This window comes from Notechis scutatus, chromosome 2 (genome assembly GCF_049901735.1).
Source record: "Notechis scutatus isolate UNSWTSFEM ecotype Mainland chromosome 2, rNotScu1.2, whole genome shotgun sequence".
NCBI lineage: Eukaryota > Metazoa > Chordata > Lepidosauria > Squamata > Elapidae > Notechis > Notechis scutatus.
In genome coordinates this window covers 110,051,945-110,069,174 of record NC_142010.1, presented here as the reverse complement: position 1 = coordinate 110,069,174, position 17,230 = coordinate 110,051,945, and the positions used below count along the sequence as shown (strand labels likewise).

Genomic DNA, 17,230 nt, shown 5'->3' with positions numbered 1-17,230 from the left:
CCTTTCATTTGCATTTTGTATAATTTGAGAAGCATAGTTTGCAATGAAGCAGCTTCAGCAAGATTTGATGTTCTTCCTGACAGTTATTTAAATGTTGTAAGGAAAAAAAATACATGGACTATGAAAATAAATTAGTTTTAAATGTTTTTAAACTCAATAGATACAAGACATTAAACTTTCAGGGAATATTTATTTTAGGTAATTCTCTTTCAGAAAAATCAAAGAATATGAGAAAATCTTGCATAGAGAACAAAAAAACCCTATTTGAATTAGTAGAAGTACATTCATTTTCTCACAGAGAAATCCTATATTGTGACTGAATAAATATAAGCTTGTGCTTCATTTAACGTACAGAGGGATGAACTGCTCTGAATAACAGCTTGACATTTTTACAAGGATGTAAGTCAATGTATACTTCTGACCTGATGAAAGCACAGAACAAATAATAAAGCTGTATATTAGAATAGGAAAGCTATGTTACTGTATGGATTAATGACAAGCTGAGAATAGGAGTATTAGGTACATTTACCACTTTGAGTTACAGTATACTGTATTTAAAAAAGTGGGATAAACATATAATACTAGCAATAATTATAATTTTAAAAATAGAGAAGATACTTTTACACAAAATTAGAAGACTGTAACATGCTAACATATACAGATTATCATTACCTGATTCAGCCCAGACAGACAACCTGTCTGATTATTGACCAATTTAAACATTTAGGCCAGTTATTATTCCAACAGTGTGGCAACAAGTAATAAGATAATACAATAAAGCCAAATAAGTAATAGATTATTTTAAATCATACTCTTTAAAATACACAAATAAATTACCCTGACAGAGAGGCACTTAAAAGACAAAAGTCATAAGTTACAGCAAGGAAAACTACCTGGTACCAAAAGGCAGGTAGTATTGCCAACAGCCAGGCCTCTAGGGAAAGGTATTGTACAGCTGGGCTCATCCCCCATTCTCCCAATAATGTGCTGCTCAGCCCTAGGAGACTCAGGAAAGCCCCTCTCTGCTGCTACAGAGTGTAATATCCTCATCCAATATCCTCATCCAAGGGGTAATGTTACAGGCATCTGGTGCAATTCTTCTAGGGCTAGCTAGTGTTGCTTGGTCTGTTAAGACTGTTCCAGATAACAGGCTTGCCGCTGTATTTTTCACTAACTCTAGTTTCCATCTTCAAAGGGCAGACCCTTATAGAGTGCACTGCAATAACCCAAAGATCATGTACCAAGGTGATCAGGCCATCCCCTGGGAGTTGCAACTGCGAAGTGAGATAGAGATGGTTGAATGCATCCAGTGACACCTAGGCCTCGAGTGATATAGATGAATCCATGACCCGAACTGTGTATATGCCTCTGCAAGAGGAATATAGCTCCAGGTACTTTTCCAGACTTGCAAGCTGCCTATTCACGGTATCTCTATTTTGCTGATAGCTAACTTCAGTTTATTACTGAATAAATTGAACATTTGTGCTGTCTTGCCTGAGTCTAATGAAATGGAAAATCAGTTCCAGTTACTTTAGATTTTATAATTAGAGAAGTTAGTTTGGATTTTCAATGCAGAATTCCAGAACTTCTGTAATTGCATTGTGTCCTCAGTGTTATTTTAAAAAGCCATCACTATTTATCTTTTTCCCGTAATCAGAAGGAAGGGTGGCCTTCATGTATTCCTTCATGCATTTACATTGTCTGATCTAAAATGCTGATATAATTCACTCACAATGCATCCATTCACTGTGACATGACCACCTTGTGACTAAACTTGTTGATATGTTTACAGAAAAAATATATATAAAATAAATATAATAAGTTTGCTGGGATTTGCCAACTGCCTTTGTTCTTATGCAACCAGTTGTCCTCTGTTGTTTGTGGCTTTACAATAAGCAGCGATAACCCTTGTGTCTAGCTTGAATGTTTTGCTCTCAATTTGTAAGGTCACAGCAGTTGCTTTCATTTCCAGATCCTTTGGCATTGCTTGTTTTGAACAGAGAAGTTTCTGTGCCTATGTGCTACAATAGTGGCACATGTCCTCATTAAAATATCTAGAAATTCGTGTTCTTTTCCTGTAGAACAGAACTTTCTTTTCCGGCCACTCTGGAGGGTTTGCTTCTGCAAAATGCTAATATTAATGAAAGTTGTCATGGTTTCAATTGAAAAAGGAGCACATCATTGAAGAGAAGAACCATATTATTGCAAGGTTCCTTGAGTGCTTACTTTAGCAATAGCACTTTAGCCTTATATACCACTTCACATTGTCTTACAGACCTCACTAAGAGGTTTACAGAGTCACCATAATGCCCCCAACAATCTGGGTCCTCGGAAGGATGGAAGGCTGTGTCAACATTGAGTTGGTCAGAATCGAACTCCTGGCAGTCAACAGTGAGTTAGCCTGCAATACTGCATTCTGATCACTGTGCCACCATGGCTTTCTTGTTTATTTGCAACAAGCCCACCTATACTTCTAGTTAAGATAACTCTATTCATGTTTTGTGTAACTTATTGAAGGAAACTGAATCTCCTCAACACCAACCAGTGAAAATCCCTGAATCAATTTAAGTCTATTTGCATTCTGATATCTAGGGCTATTTTCCCCCAAAGGACATTCCCCTCCATCCTTTTTCCCATAATCTTTTGGGGGAGGGGAGTCCTTCATGCATGTATATTGCCTGACCTAAGAGATTCATGGGTATTTCATTCAGGATGCATCCATTCATCTGTGACATGACCATCTCAGGACATGTTTGATCTGTTTGGGAAAAAAGGAGCAGCAAAAGCCAATAGAACAAGATTACTCAGATTTGCTTATTTCTTTTCTTTGTTCTTGTGCAGTTGGGCTTCTCCTGTTGTTTGTAACTTTGTTCCCTGCATTCACAGACCATCTGAAATGGGAGATTTCAAAGAAGTACCAAAGAAAATAAGAAAGTTAATCAGATCATTACAGCTTCACAAAAATGAAAATGGCACAATATTTCCACTCTCAGTGTGCATTTTCCTTTTTACAGTGTGCTGATACTGATAACTGGTAACATGCCAATTGGCACTGGTAATATGTCGGTATCTTTATTGATTACACCACTGTGAATCCTGATGGAACTACGAAGTCACATCAATGTTTTTTTTAATAAAAAAATGTAACTTAAAACATCAAAAAATTGTATATAGGTGAAACTCAAAAAATTAGAATATCGTGCAAAAGTTCATTTATTTCAGTAATGCAACTTAAAAGGTAAAACTAATATATGAGATAGACTCATTACATGCAAAGCAAGATAGTTCAAGCTGTGATTTGTCATAATTGTGATGATTATGGCTTACAGTTCATGAAAACCCCAAATCCACAATCTCAGAAAATTAGAATATTACATGCAATCAATAAAACAAGGATTGTACATAGAACAATATTGGACCTCTGAAAAGTATAAGCATGCATATGTACTCAGTACTTGGTTTGGGGCCCTTTTGCAGCAATTACTGCCTCAATGAGGTGTGACATGGAAGCTATCAGCCTGTGGCACTGCTGAGGTGTTATGAAAGATCAGGATGCTTCAACAGCGGCCTTCAGCTCTTCTGCATTGTTTGGTCTCATGTCTCTCATCTTTCTCTTGGCAATGCCCCATAGATTCTCTATGGGGTTCAGGTCAGGCGAGTTTGCTGGCCAATCAAGACAGTAATCCCACGGTCATTGAACCAGGTTTTGGTGCTTTTGGCAGTGTGGGCAGGTGCCAAGTCCTGCTGGAAAATGAAGTCAGCATCCCCATAAAGCTTGTCTGTAGAAGGAAGCATGAAGTGCTCCAAAATCTCCTGGTAGACGGCTGCATTGACCCTGGACTTAATGAAGCACATTGGACCAACACCAGCAGATGACATGGCTCCCCAAATCAACAAGACTGGAAACTTCACACTGGACTTCAAGCATCTTGCAGTGTGTGCCTCTCTATTCTTCCTCCAGACTCTGGGTCCTTGGTTTCCAAATGAGATGCAAAAGTTGCTCTCATCAGAAAAGAGGACTTTGGACTACTGAGCAACAGACCAGTTCTGTTTTTCGTTAGCCCAGGTAAGACGCTTCTGACGTTGTTCAGGAGCGGCTTGACAAGAGGAATACGACATTTGAAGCCCATGTTCAGGATCCGTCTGTGTGTGGTGGCTGTTGATGCACTGACTCCAGCCTCAGTCCACTCCTTGTGAAAGTCCCCAACACTTTTGAATGGCCTTTTCCTGACAATCCTCCAGGCTGCGGTCATCCCTGCTGCTTGTACACCTTTTTCTTCCACACTTTTCCCTTCCACATAACTTTCTATTAATGTGCTTTGATACAGCACTTTGGGAATATCCAACTTCTTTTGCAAATACCTTTTGAGGCTTTCCCTCCTTATGGAGGGTGTCAATAATGGTTTTCTGCACAACTGTCAGGTCAGCAGTCTTTCCCACGATTGTGATTCCTACTGAACCAGACTGAGAGACCATTTAAAGGCTCAGGAACCCTTTGCAGGTGTTATGGCTTAATTAGCTGGTTAGAATGGGACACTTTGAGCCTAGAATATTGAACCTTTTCACAATATTCTAATTTTCTGAGATTGTGGATTTGGGGTTTTCATGAGCTGTAAGTCATAATCATCTCAATTATGACAAATCACGGCTTGAACTATCTTGCTTTGCATGTAATGAGTCTATCTCATATATTAGTTTCACCTTTTAAGTTACATTACTGAAATAAATGAACTTTTGCACGATATTCTAATTTTTTGAGTTCCACCTGTATGTCCCATGCAGGGATAACATTCAGAAGTTCTCCAGGAACAGAGGAAATGAGATATCCATAAGTCTCAGATACTATTTTATGTACCATTGTTCACTGACTGGATTCACACAACTTATTGAATCATTAAAAAACCCTATATTTTAACTCAGCTAAAATAAGACACATACATTAAAATTAAGTAATTATTCCACTTACACCCTTCAATTATTTGTCTTCCTTTGCTTCCAAACTGAATTCACAGAGTGATCATTTTATTCCTTTGGTATAATTGCAAACGTGTTGCCTTTCTTTTCCTCTCCTCAACAACATTCTGATTCACAAACTGACCTTCTGCCCCCCCTTTTTTTTAACCTTACCTCCAGATAGAATATGCTCTTGTCACAGTGATATGTGACATTCTTTAAATCTTTCCCTGGGCTTCTATTCTGGGATGCAGAAGAAATCCTCTTTTATTCTTGCTTATTTGTTTGGAGCATTTCTATATAACACTAAAATACAATGACAGAAGTCTTGATCTTCAAAGCTCTCCATTGCATTGCCCCATTCCTTTGTCTGCTACTTTTTTTTTTTTTGGCTGACTAAAAGCTCAAAGAAGCAACTCTGCTGTTAATCACTTCGTTGCTTAAGCCTTAGTATTTCCATAAAATACTTGGAGATCTGTATAACAAATATCGCCTCAAAACTTAACTTTTAATATAATTTCTAATACTGTGTTGTAGTTCCCACATAACTAGACCTAGGTCTACTTAAGAATAAGTCTAGGTAAAAGAAAATAAACACATATCACTTATGGAAAGCTTTCCATAGACCAAGAATATTTGCTACTTCAAATATTCCTACAGCTCAGGGAAAATCTGCTTAAGAAGATTAAAGGACAGGAGGAGGAAGAAATGAAGCACTTTGTGCAACACACTGCATAAAATAATTTCAGGATTGTTGTGAATTTTGTTTCATGTGAAACCTAAAAGTACCAAAATGTTCCAGGCAGAGGTGTCCAGAGGTGGGGAGATTAAAAAATAAAGGTCAGTTTGCACCCACAACTGCATGGTTAAACCCCAGCCCTTTTTCAATGTGGGTGACAAGTCCAGTGTACATTAAAAAGATATGGGGTTTCCACGGTGCAATTGTAGCCCCCATATTTACTTTTTGACAAATACAGAGAAGCTTCTTCCAGGTTTCATTTCTTTTCAACTGGCTGGTTCCAAATGATTCTTGAAGCAAAACACACTTCCCATTTCATGTATAAACCTAGTTACTAGAATTAAAGAAACAGCTGGTGCTACAGACGAGAGGATGAAGAATAAGGAATTACTATATTACTATATAAAATATGATTCAATGTGTATAGAGAAAATTACACAGGAAAAAAGTGCAAAACAGATACAATGCATTGCTGCCTTAGAAAATAAATAGAGTAACATTCAGGCAGAGTTTCTTGTAGTATGTTTGGTATCTCAAACAATGGAAAAAATAGTCCTTGTTCTCATCTCACATTCAGAACTTTTCAGTCTCTGAAGTTTATAACAGCTGCTTCTCATCCAGAAACATAATGAACAAGGGTGGACTGCAGAAAGACACAATTTTACAGATGGCTTGGTCACGTATGTTGTTTGTCCACCTCTGTAGAACTGGTAGCTCTGAAGAGAAGCAGACATAGAACCGGTTCTATGTCTGCTGATGTTTTTGCCCAGCCACCCACCCAGGTTCTTACCTGATCTTTATTTCCTGATTTTTCAACTTCAGCTGCCAAACTAGGCACAGCTGTAGTTAAAAACAAGAAAAGAGGGCTGTTTCAAAGGCTGCTTCTCGCATGCTAATGACGTGCTAATGAGGATTGACAGGCAGGTGGCTCACAGCAGGCAGGGAAGCTCGTAAACCCGAACCAGTTGTTAACCCTGTGGTATCCCACCCTGCTTGGTACCACTATAATTCTGAAAGATTCTTATGTCCAATTAATGAATTCCTTATCTTTCTTGAGAAGCTAGATGATGGAAGTTTTGTTTGTAGTTTCTTCACCTTGTCTTCCATGCTCAGCTGGCACTTGTAGCATGGGCAATTCTTGTTGCCTTAAAAGAGCAGAACAACATGGTATTTGCAGGTTTTTTACAAGTTCTTCTACAAAATTTGGGTTGCCACACCCTTTCTTTCTAGTGGTGTCGTAGATGAAGAAACTTGGTGGGGTTGGTGGGCTAGAGAAGGAAAAGCAGAAGAAGGGGGGATGAGATAGTTTCTCCTGTTCTCCAGACACAGAGGACCTTCACAGACCCTTTGGGCTACAAAGCCTATACAACAGGTCCACAGCCTTGGGGCTTTGCATGTGCATGTTCCTTGGTCCCCTGACACATGTTACATAATGTACTGGTATTTTTACTAACCCTGAAGAATTCCAAAGGGAATTGCACATCGCTTTGTAGACTGATTGCCCTACTTGGGCCAATATAAATGGTGGGTTGCATAATGTCGCCGTCCTTGCCTCACAATTTATGGTTTCAGAACTAGAATAATCTTTGAGATGTCGTAACACCTGATTGAAAATGCATACAGGTTTTTCTAGAGCCATAATGATTTCTGTGGATTACTGTAGTGTGCAGTGCTGCTTGAGCATTTCCTAACTCTGATATTTGTTTTATTTATTTATTTTTTAAACAAATTTTATTCAGTTTTTCAGTTTGAAAACAAAAATCTCTTTTTAGTGGACAACATATTTCCGGGTCGTCACCTTTACATACAAATATGACAGCAATTATACATTCATATATGCATACTTAATTCTATTATTACCTTTTCCATTCCAAATTTTCAGTAAGGAGAGAAACAAACACATTAATTCTAGCCTCTTTCATTAATCTCAATCGAAACATCTTTTTGTTTCATTTCAATTATTTCAAATATAATTCTTTAATATTTATTTTAAAAATAAAAATAAACAATATGTATTTGCCTAATAATAGTAATAATAAAGTTACCAATGTCTCTCCTTGCTTTTAATAGTATATATTAACTTATTAATTTAGCTGGTTCTTTAGTCTGTCATATTCCCTTTCCATTACACTTTTTTTTATAGATTCTCACCTTTACATAGAAATATGACAGCAATTATACATTCATATATGGATACTTAATTCTATTATTACCTTTTCCATTTCAAATTTTCAATAAGAAGAGAAACAAACACATTAATTCTGGCCTCTTTCATTAATCTCAATCGAAGCATCTTTTTGTTTCATTTCAATTATTTCAAATACATACAGCCTCCTCGCTGACGGACGGTAGATCGCAACTCTCTGCGGCTATGGTCCGTGCTCTTTCGTCGGAGAGCCCCAATTGTTATGATTAGGGGCTGAAACTGCCTTGGAGGGGCAGCGGAGTAAGGGGAAGCAGCAAGCCAGATTGTGGGGAGCCACATCTCCCCCTTGGGCTTGTTTTTTTCCCCCCCGAAGACGACTGCTGCGGTGGTCTAAAATGGCCACCCCGAAGAGGACGACTCAGCTGGATTAAGCTTTGTGCAGGAGGGAAGAAAGAGGTGGATAACATCTTAACCAGGACAACTGGGCAATACAACTAAACCCCCGGGATTAAGGTAACATAGAACTTTTAAGAAAAGAAAAGTGAGCGGCGAAATTACAAAGGGACAGAGAGAAGAAAAGAAAATATTTTTAACAGCTAAGCGGGGCTTCGAACCGGGAAAGGAAGAAGCTGGAATTAAAGATTTAACAAAATTGGACTAAAATATTTTGGGAATAAACAGGCATAAAATAAAGCTGGACTTAAGATTGTCAAAGAATAATAATAACAAAGTTTACAAATTGGAGACTGGACTGCGTTGGAATATTGAGGTTCGAAAAACCTTAAATAAAAAAATAGGGGAAAAAGGTGAAGACTTTGTATAATGGAGAGTGTCACCTCTTGACAAAAATTTGGCTCAAATAAAAGGGAAAGCATCCTGTTTTTGAATGAACTTGTGTGGATATAACATTACAGAAATATTGAAACAAAGTAAGAATTTTAGAAAGTGAAAGCAGAACCAGAAAAAAAAAAAAAAAGCAAGGAAAGACTGTTTGTGGGACTGACTGATGTTTTTGGTATAAACTTTGGACTGGAATAACTGAGAACCTTAGAAAATTGAAAGAAGAAAGAAGGAAAGTAAAAGTGGTTTTTCTTTGTGGACTTTAACAATCATAAAATATAGGAGCGTGTAATGATGATATCTCTTCGGGAATTAAAAATGGAACTTAAAAATATGAGAGAATTACTACAGGAAAGAGGCTAATCACTTTGCTCTATCCTAGAAAAAATGGAAATGGCTATTGAAGAACAAGAAGAAAGAGTTTCAGAGGAGGAGGAGTCGATTCAAGGAGAAGACATTTTAAATAGACAATTAAAACAAAGAACGCTACAAAGAAGTGGGGAAAGAAGGAAGGTTAAAAAGTTGAGATTTAAGAAGGCAATTAAAAGAGGGAATACTTGTGAAGTCAGGAAAGGCAGAAAGACCCAGCAGAAAAGGGGAAAGGAAGATATTAAGAAAGAGAGGGATATAAGCTGGAATGAGAAAAGATATGGGGAAAAGAGGGGGAGGAGGAACAGTAAGAAACAGGCATATGAAATAAATAAATACAGAAATAGTAAAAGGTTGAAAAGAAATTGTTTTTTTCAGAGATAATGGTTGATGAATTAAAAAGAGGATTCTGCAGGGTGACAAGGGGTAATAAGAATATTTCTGCAACTAAAAATATTTAGAAAATAGGGTAATATAGATACTGATAACTCTTATTAAAAATAAAGGGGGGGAAATATGCTGCAGAATCCAATTGAAAAGATGTAATGATTAATGGTTCACTGGGAATTAAGATGAGGAAATAAAGGTATATTCTAATCATTAAGGTGTTACACTCAAAATAGTAAAAAAGGGGAAACCTATACTTGTTTGTTTGTGTGTGTGTGTGTGTGTGTGTGTGTGTGTGTGTGTGATTAATTTAGAATCCATAAAAAATGTGTAATGGAAAGGGAATATGACAGACTAAAGAACCAGCTAAATTAATAAGTTAATATACACTATTAAAAGCAAGGAGAGACATTGGTAACTTTACTATTACTATTATTAGGCAAATATATATTGTTTATTTTTATTTTTAAAATAAATATTAAATGATATTTGTTTTATTGAGTTGCAATAGGTTCAACTCTCAGCAATTTACATAAACAACAGTTTGAGAACATCTACAATAAACTTAAAATCATAAAACAAAAATTTGTAACTTTGAATCAAAACAGCAATAAAACAAAAGATTATCCCAAACAGGGGAAAATAATTGGGAACAGCTCCATTTTCAATGTCTTCTTGATTGTAGTTAGGGATGGCATCCATAGGAGAGTGAATCGATATTGAAAAGAGGCCTTTCCCGGCTTCAGCTTCTATTTTCCAATAATGGGAATCCATATTTTTTTTTTTCTAGATAGATTAGGCCAATTCAGCAGCAGTGCATCAAAACCAGTGCTTCAGTTGCACCTAGAAGTTAATTAGTGGCCAATGCAGGGCCCACACTGTATGTTAATATGTTCCTAATAATGGGAATGAGATGACCACTGCATTTTAGATTAACTCAGCTTCTCACGGTCTTTAAAGGCAATGCTATGGCAAGTACTTTGGAGCACTTCAAAGGAGTAGTAATGAGGGCATGAGCTGTTGTAACATGTTGCCTAAGGCAAGTAGCAGGAGAAATTAAACAGAATTATATTGCATGAACTCAAGGATGGGGAAATAGTCCATGCCTATGACTTACTCCTTGCTTATGACTTCTGATATATGACTGGGGAAATTTTCAGATGATAAAATCAAAAGCTAAAACTTGTCACTAGTGTCACAAAAATCTCCATGCAGTTTTCTTGGTTAATTATTATTACTATATTACTTTCTAATCTACATTTTTTAAACCTCTCAACATCCTTTTGGAAAATGTTTGGTAAATTCTCATTCCAATATTACCTACCTTAGATCTCTCCCTGCTTAGCTTTCTTAAGCACTATTAAGGTAAACTACAGATAATGAAAAGCTAGTTATTTCTCAGCTTGCTGATCTGCTGCTACTTGGGAAAGACAAGGGTATATAGTTTAACATTTCTGGCTAAGAAACAAATGATCAAACCACCTTTCCATATAAAGATCTTAGCCCCTTCTATGGTAGTTTCAAATATGCATACTGCATTGGCCTGCATAAGAAGCATGCATCGTTGTCAATACTTTTTGTTAATCATAAAATTCAGACCAGTGATTGTTGATTGATTTCAGTCTGTGCCCCCAGAATTCTTGGATACAGCATCTCCCAAAGACACCGCAGAAGTAATAATTTCAATATAATATATTGAAGGTTAATATATGGATAGCATCTATATACTAAACTAAACCTTTTTTTGTCTGTTAGCTTTACCTGTGGTCAACTCCTGATGTTTGACCGTGCTATACAATTAAGTATAGTCTACTTTTAAGGCAGATATATCTCAATATCTCCCTGAATTTTAGCAATCTTTTCTAGTACATTAGAAGGTCTGCCATTGTGATGATATTAAGGAATCTGATAAGGAATCTGGTATTTGGTAATTTCGTCTTATAAAATAAAACATCATAAAAAATTTCCTTGATCAACTGCTGATGTTTGTTTATATTTTTTTGTATAGGGAGATGCATCTTTGAATATCTCCCTGAATTTTTAAGAACTTTGCCAGTGACTGGTAATGAATTTGGTATCACTAAAATGATAACCAAATACGTCACAAATTATCTTGTATTAACTAAAATTAATTCAGATAGTTAAAACACATTTAAATTTGACAGCTTGGCCTCCCCCCCCCACCTTAATTCTGTGTCAGTACAACTGTTAACGAGAGCAAAGCTATTATTTTCTTGTGCAATATTGCAGCTCTCCAGATCTTGTGGGTACTTCTGGGTTTTAGTGTGTTCCAGGTGTCCGCCCAGAATAGAATACAACCATGTTAGAAGAAGGCTTGGTTCTAGAATAGTCAGCCTGCTATCATTTGCTTTCACCTCCCAGCTTGCAAAAGGATTTGAAAGTGGAATACAGCACAAAGGCAATTTTGCAATCAAAAAACACCTACTCAGATTAGGTATTTCATTTTTGAAATGAATCAGACAATTACTGTAACACAATATGAATTAAACACGTGAGTGTACAGGGTACATGGATAGGCATTATTTTTTATTTCATTATGTATGAAGGGAATTTTTGTTGGGGATCTGAAGTAATTCTGAGTTGGACATTACAGGTAATCTTGACATATAACCACAATTGAGACCAGAATCTTTGGTCCTTGAGTGAAGTGAGACATCACACGACTGCTTTATTAAAAAAACCGCAATCCCAGCACTTCTGGTTGCTGTCATTAAGCAATCTTCTGGGTTGTTAAATGGTGTGAAAGATAACTAGAGGGATTTGACCCTGCATGAAGCTGACACTCTCCATCAAGTAGTCCTTTTGCTCTCACCACTGGAAGAATTCTGTCCTGTGTGGGGCCAAAACCTCCAGTGGGCTGTTTTTTTGCTCTCAGGATTTGGGCACACAACTAAAAGATATGAAAAAGCCTCTATTGGCAGGAAGTCCCTTAAATGGCAATTCTCAGTTGGCCTCTGCCTCACTTCTCACAGTCAGCATACTTCAAAGATAACCTAAGAGCCCAAATCTAATCCTAACCCTAGATCTAAAGAATTTTATAATCTGTTGACCTTTACTTGACATATAAATAGGTAAAGAGGTTTATAATATTTTGCCACAGACTTATTTGGCTTCACTCAATGCTCAATTTCAGGGGGGGGGGGAATTCTTGGTTGCACAATAAAGAGACAAAGAGCTATCAGCATGAGCGATGATACAACTTTGGGATTATGCACTGAGAGTTTGTGGCTGTATATAGTTTCTGCTAAGCAAGAAAGGAGAGCATGATTCCATTGGTTTAAAAAATTAATCAGAAAAAAACAAATAAAACAGGCAACACTTGCTTTTAAAAAGGAATAAAACCAATTAGAGTTTTCTGTGTTAAAAATGCAATGACTTTTTTTAAAAGAGGAGGAGGAATGTGTTCAAGGTATAAATAGCATAAAATCAATTGTTTGAATAAGTAAAGCAAAAACATGCAAGGATTTTTTTTTTAAAGAATGCAGGCCTAGATTTAAGGCTCAGGAGAGCTCAAGCTTTATCCTCTCTTCAAAATGCATCCCAAAGTAACTGGCTGAATCAAGGAGCATTGCTGATTCTATCTATCCACCTTTGAACTTTATCAGAAAGCAGTTGAAAGTAACATCACATCCTGGTCTTAATCAACTGGGTATTGTGTTTTTAGATTTAGCTTCACCTAGGATGTTCACAGTTTTTCTGCTGAAACTATGATTAAGTCTGTGAGACTGAGTTTTCATAGTGTCTTCTGATTGCTGGTTGGTGTTCATGGATGTGCTCTGCTTGTCTTTTGTCTATCTGTTCTACATATTGACTGTATATTGTAGGTGGCTCTTGTTTTCTTCTTCTTCCTGGGCTACTGGGTCTTTGGATTTATGTAAGATGGTTTGGAGGGTTTTAATTGGTTTGTTTATTTATTTGTATTTTATTTATTTTTATTTGTCAATTGTGCACTATGGTGATGCTATATAGTTGCAATAATATGTTGGTTGTTTCTAAAATGTTTTTTATGTATGGTACTGTTATCCAGGGGTGGGATTCAAATTTTTTAACAACTGGTTCTGTGGGCATGGCTTAGTTGGTGGGCGTGGCTTGGTGGTCATGTTATTGGCTGGACGTGGCCAACCCAATATCACTCACATCAAGGCACGCATCTCCTTGCCTAGCGTCTCATGACTGTGGGGATGCTGCAACAGTTGTAACTGTGAAAAATGGTCATAAGTCACTTTTTTCAGTGCCATTGTAACTTTGAATGGTCACTCCACACAAGCAAAGTAACAGCAAAGGAGGGGAAAAAACTCCAGAGACGTTCCTGAGACAGGAAGTCCAGTCCTGTCAAGAATGTAATAAGGGTTAATGGAGAGGCAGTTTCTGTAAGCAACACCAGAATGTTTCCTTCCTGCCTTCCTTACAGGATTAGGCCAGTAATTTCTTCTAACAACTGGTTCTCCAAACTGCTTAGAATGTTAACAACCAGTTGTAGTGAATAGGTGCGAACTGGTAGAATCCCACCCCTGCTGTTAACCTTTACGTAGCTTGGTTGGTTGTGTTGAAGTGGATTAAGTGGTTAGGCACTTTTTTATTTTTAAAAAATCCATTTTTTGGAAGATGTTGTGTAGGTGGTCTGTTTCCTTTTTCTAGTGCTCTGCGTTTTTGTTTGTCTGAATAGTGTTCTTACATTGCTCGGTTATTATTTTGGTAATAGAATACTTGGTTAGTATGGGTTATTTTTTGATAGACTTGCATTTCTAATTTGTTTTTTCCTCTGCAGATGATGACATCCAGGAAGAATAATGTGTTGGTTTTTTGTTTTTTTTATTACAGGTATTGTTAATATACTGGATCCATATGTTTGGTTGTATATGTGGGACCGCAATGTTTAAAGTACTCCCACACATGCAACCAAAAGTATGGATCTAGTTTGCAAATGATAATCTTCATCATAAAAAGGGGAAGAGAAAAGATACACGAAACAACATCATCAAAGGAATAACATTCACAAGGAAAGAAGAAAACAACAAGTCAAAAACATCTTGGAAACAATCAACCGATTATTACAATCACACAGCATCACTGGAGCACAAAACTAATTAAATGTTTTACACTAAATGTTTACATATCATGTAAAGTAAACCGAAAGAACCACTGGCCCAAGAATTAAAAATAGGAATCTATAACATAGAGTGTAACAACTTTAACAGCCACTATGTAGGACAAACAGACAGAATATTAGTAGAGTACATCCATGAACATCAACTAGCAGTCAAACGGCATGATGAAAATTCCTTACTCTCATAACACATGGACAGATTCAGCCACTGTTTCAAGAGGGAAACTGTGAGCAACCTAAACCAAGCTAAATCCAAAAACACTAGGGAATTCCTAGAAACTTGACATTTGGACAAATCAGCCATCAGTAGACATACAAACCACATTTACACACCATTCAAAAAAGACAATTAAAAAAACCTAAGAAAGAAACAAAAAGGCCAGAACAAATCCAGCAGCTACATTCAGATAAGCAAGAATTAACATCAAACAATCAAGTGAAAAACAATACCTTAATCAAGGAACTTCTAAAAGAAAACCTCTCCCATCAACATTAAAAGAGCAAACTACTGTATGTAAAAAGGCAGCAAACCCCCTACTGACTAGCCTAGTTGGATAATGAAACATTTACAATCAAACATTCAAGTTCAGAGAGTACCAAAGATTCCATGATTCAGTCCTGAGCTACATATATTCTCTTCTATTGGAATCATATACAGTATAAGCTCTCAATCAGGCTTTAGCCAGACTCGCTGTGCAATTGTTGCTGGGCAATCAATTACTTTAGAATCAGTGGATCAAAGCAAAATAGTGTTACTGTGCATAGAGAGTTATGAAAATGGGAGGAAGGGTAAATAATTATTTGAAGACATCCACACCTCTGGAATCAACAAATGGAAATAAATACCTGACAATTCCATGTTTTTGTGAGTTATTTGGTTTGGACTGCTGCTATTTCTAGCAACCTGCTCTTACTACTTCTGTGTTAGAGAGCCTCCCAGGCAGAAGTTCAGCTGCTAAAATTTTACTTAGCATATCTTTTTCTGTGCTAGGTCTTACAACCTTGGGGTTTTCTTTTTTCAGCAAACCTTGTGTCTTTACTAGTTGTTTAATAAGTAATGGGTGATAATAGTTATCCACTTATCATAGAAACAAGGAGGCATCTAGTAGTATTATGCTTAAAATATGCCACAGCACAATATTTTATAGGGGATTTTGGACAGCTCTGGATATCCCCTCCCCCATAGGTTTTCATCTTTCTTTTTTTTAAAAAAAGGGATCCAAGCAAGACATGCCATAAGAAATACCTTAATTTTTAAGATGTTTCAAGCCACTTTATGAAGGTTTCTTTTTCTTTCGGAATACGGTAATATGCTTACCTTTTCTTCTGGAAGGAGTTGCTATGCAAATATCAGTGGCTCTGTATAATGTTCGATGTTCACGGCCCAGGCAAGGTAATTTTCAGAACCACTGACATCTGTTAGGTTTCAGTGGAAGGAATAGAATAGAATAGAATAGAATAGAATAGAATAGAATAGAATAGAATAGAATAGAATAGACAGAGTTGGAAGGGACCTTGGAGGTCTTCTAGTCCAACCCCCTGCCTAGGCAGGAAACCCTACACCATTTCAGACAAATGGTTATCCAATATCCTTTTAAAAACTTCCAGTGTTGGAGCATTCACAACTTCTGGAGGCAAGTTGTTCCACTGATCAATTGTTCTAACTCTCAGGAAATTTTTCCTTAGTTCTAGGTTGCTTCTCTCCTTGATTAGCTTCCACCCATTGCTTCTTGTCCTGCCCTCAGGTGCTTTGGAGAATAGCTCGACTCCCTCTTCTTTGTGGCAGACCCCGAGATATTGGAACACTGCTATCATGTCTCCCCTAGTCCTTCTTTTCATTAGACTAGACATACCCAGTTCCTGAAACTGTTCTTCATATGTTTTAGCCTCCAGTCCCCTAATCATCTTTGTTGCTCTTCTCTGCATTCTTTCTAGAGCAGGGGTGGGCAAACTACGGCCCGCGGGCCACATCCGCCCCTTGGTCTGTCCAATCCGGCCCGCCCCTGAAAAAAAATAGCTGGGCGTGGCGTATTGCCCTGCGCCGCGTGGCCCCCAAAGCTGCAAAACAGTGCGGAGCACTCTCGGGTAGGAAAGAAAAGAAGAACTTTGCAAAGGCCTCGGCTGGGAGTTCGAAATCACCTTCGAGTGCGACCTCTCCAAAGGTGAGTCCCGCGATCCCCCTTTTTTCCGGGGCTTCCAGGCTTAAACTTTGCAAAGGCAAAGTCTGCAGGCGGGAGCGTCTTCCGGCCGAGGAGCGGGAAGGGTTCCGCCCGGCAGGCGGGCGGGCTGCTTGGAGCCATCTAAAGCTAGGCCGCTGCTGGTGGAGCCTTGCCCTGCCTTGGTGCCCGTTCCGGGCTCGGCGGTCCTGCTTGGGCGGCACTTTAAAGCCTGCTCCCAGCACCCGAGCAACTTCCCAGCAACTTGCGGCTTCCTTTTCCTCGCGGGCTCGCGCCTGGCCCAGGCCGCACAGCGGAGGGAAACCCGAACCGCACCGCCGGTCGCCTCCTCAAGCAGCCCGCCCGCCCGCCGGGCGAACCTTCCCGCTCCTTGGCGGGAAGACGCTCCGCCTGCAAACTTTGCCTGTGCAAAGTTTAAGCCTGAAGCCCGAGACCGAGCAACTTCCCAGCAACTTTCGGCTTCCTTTTAACTCGCGGGCGCTTGCACCTGG

General features: G+C 38.1%; 1 long non-coding RNA gene across 1 annotated transcript; it reads left to right on the top strand.

The window, feature by feature from the left end:
• Nucleotides 1–563: 563 nt before the first annotated feature.
• On the top strand, nucleotides 564–15,418 carry LOC148132174 (uncharacterized). The gene is made up of 2 exons (XR_015747661.1): nucleotides 564–1,391; nucleotides 14,277–15,418. It is a non-coding gene; the product is annotated as an uncharacterized LOC148132174 (long non-coding RNA).
• The last annotated feature ends 1,812 nt before the right edge of the window (nucleotides 15,419–17,230 follow it).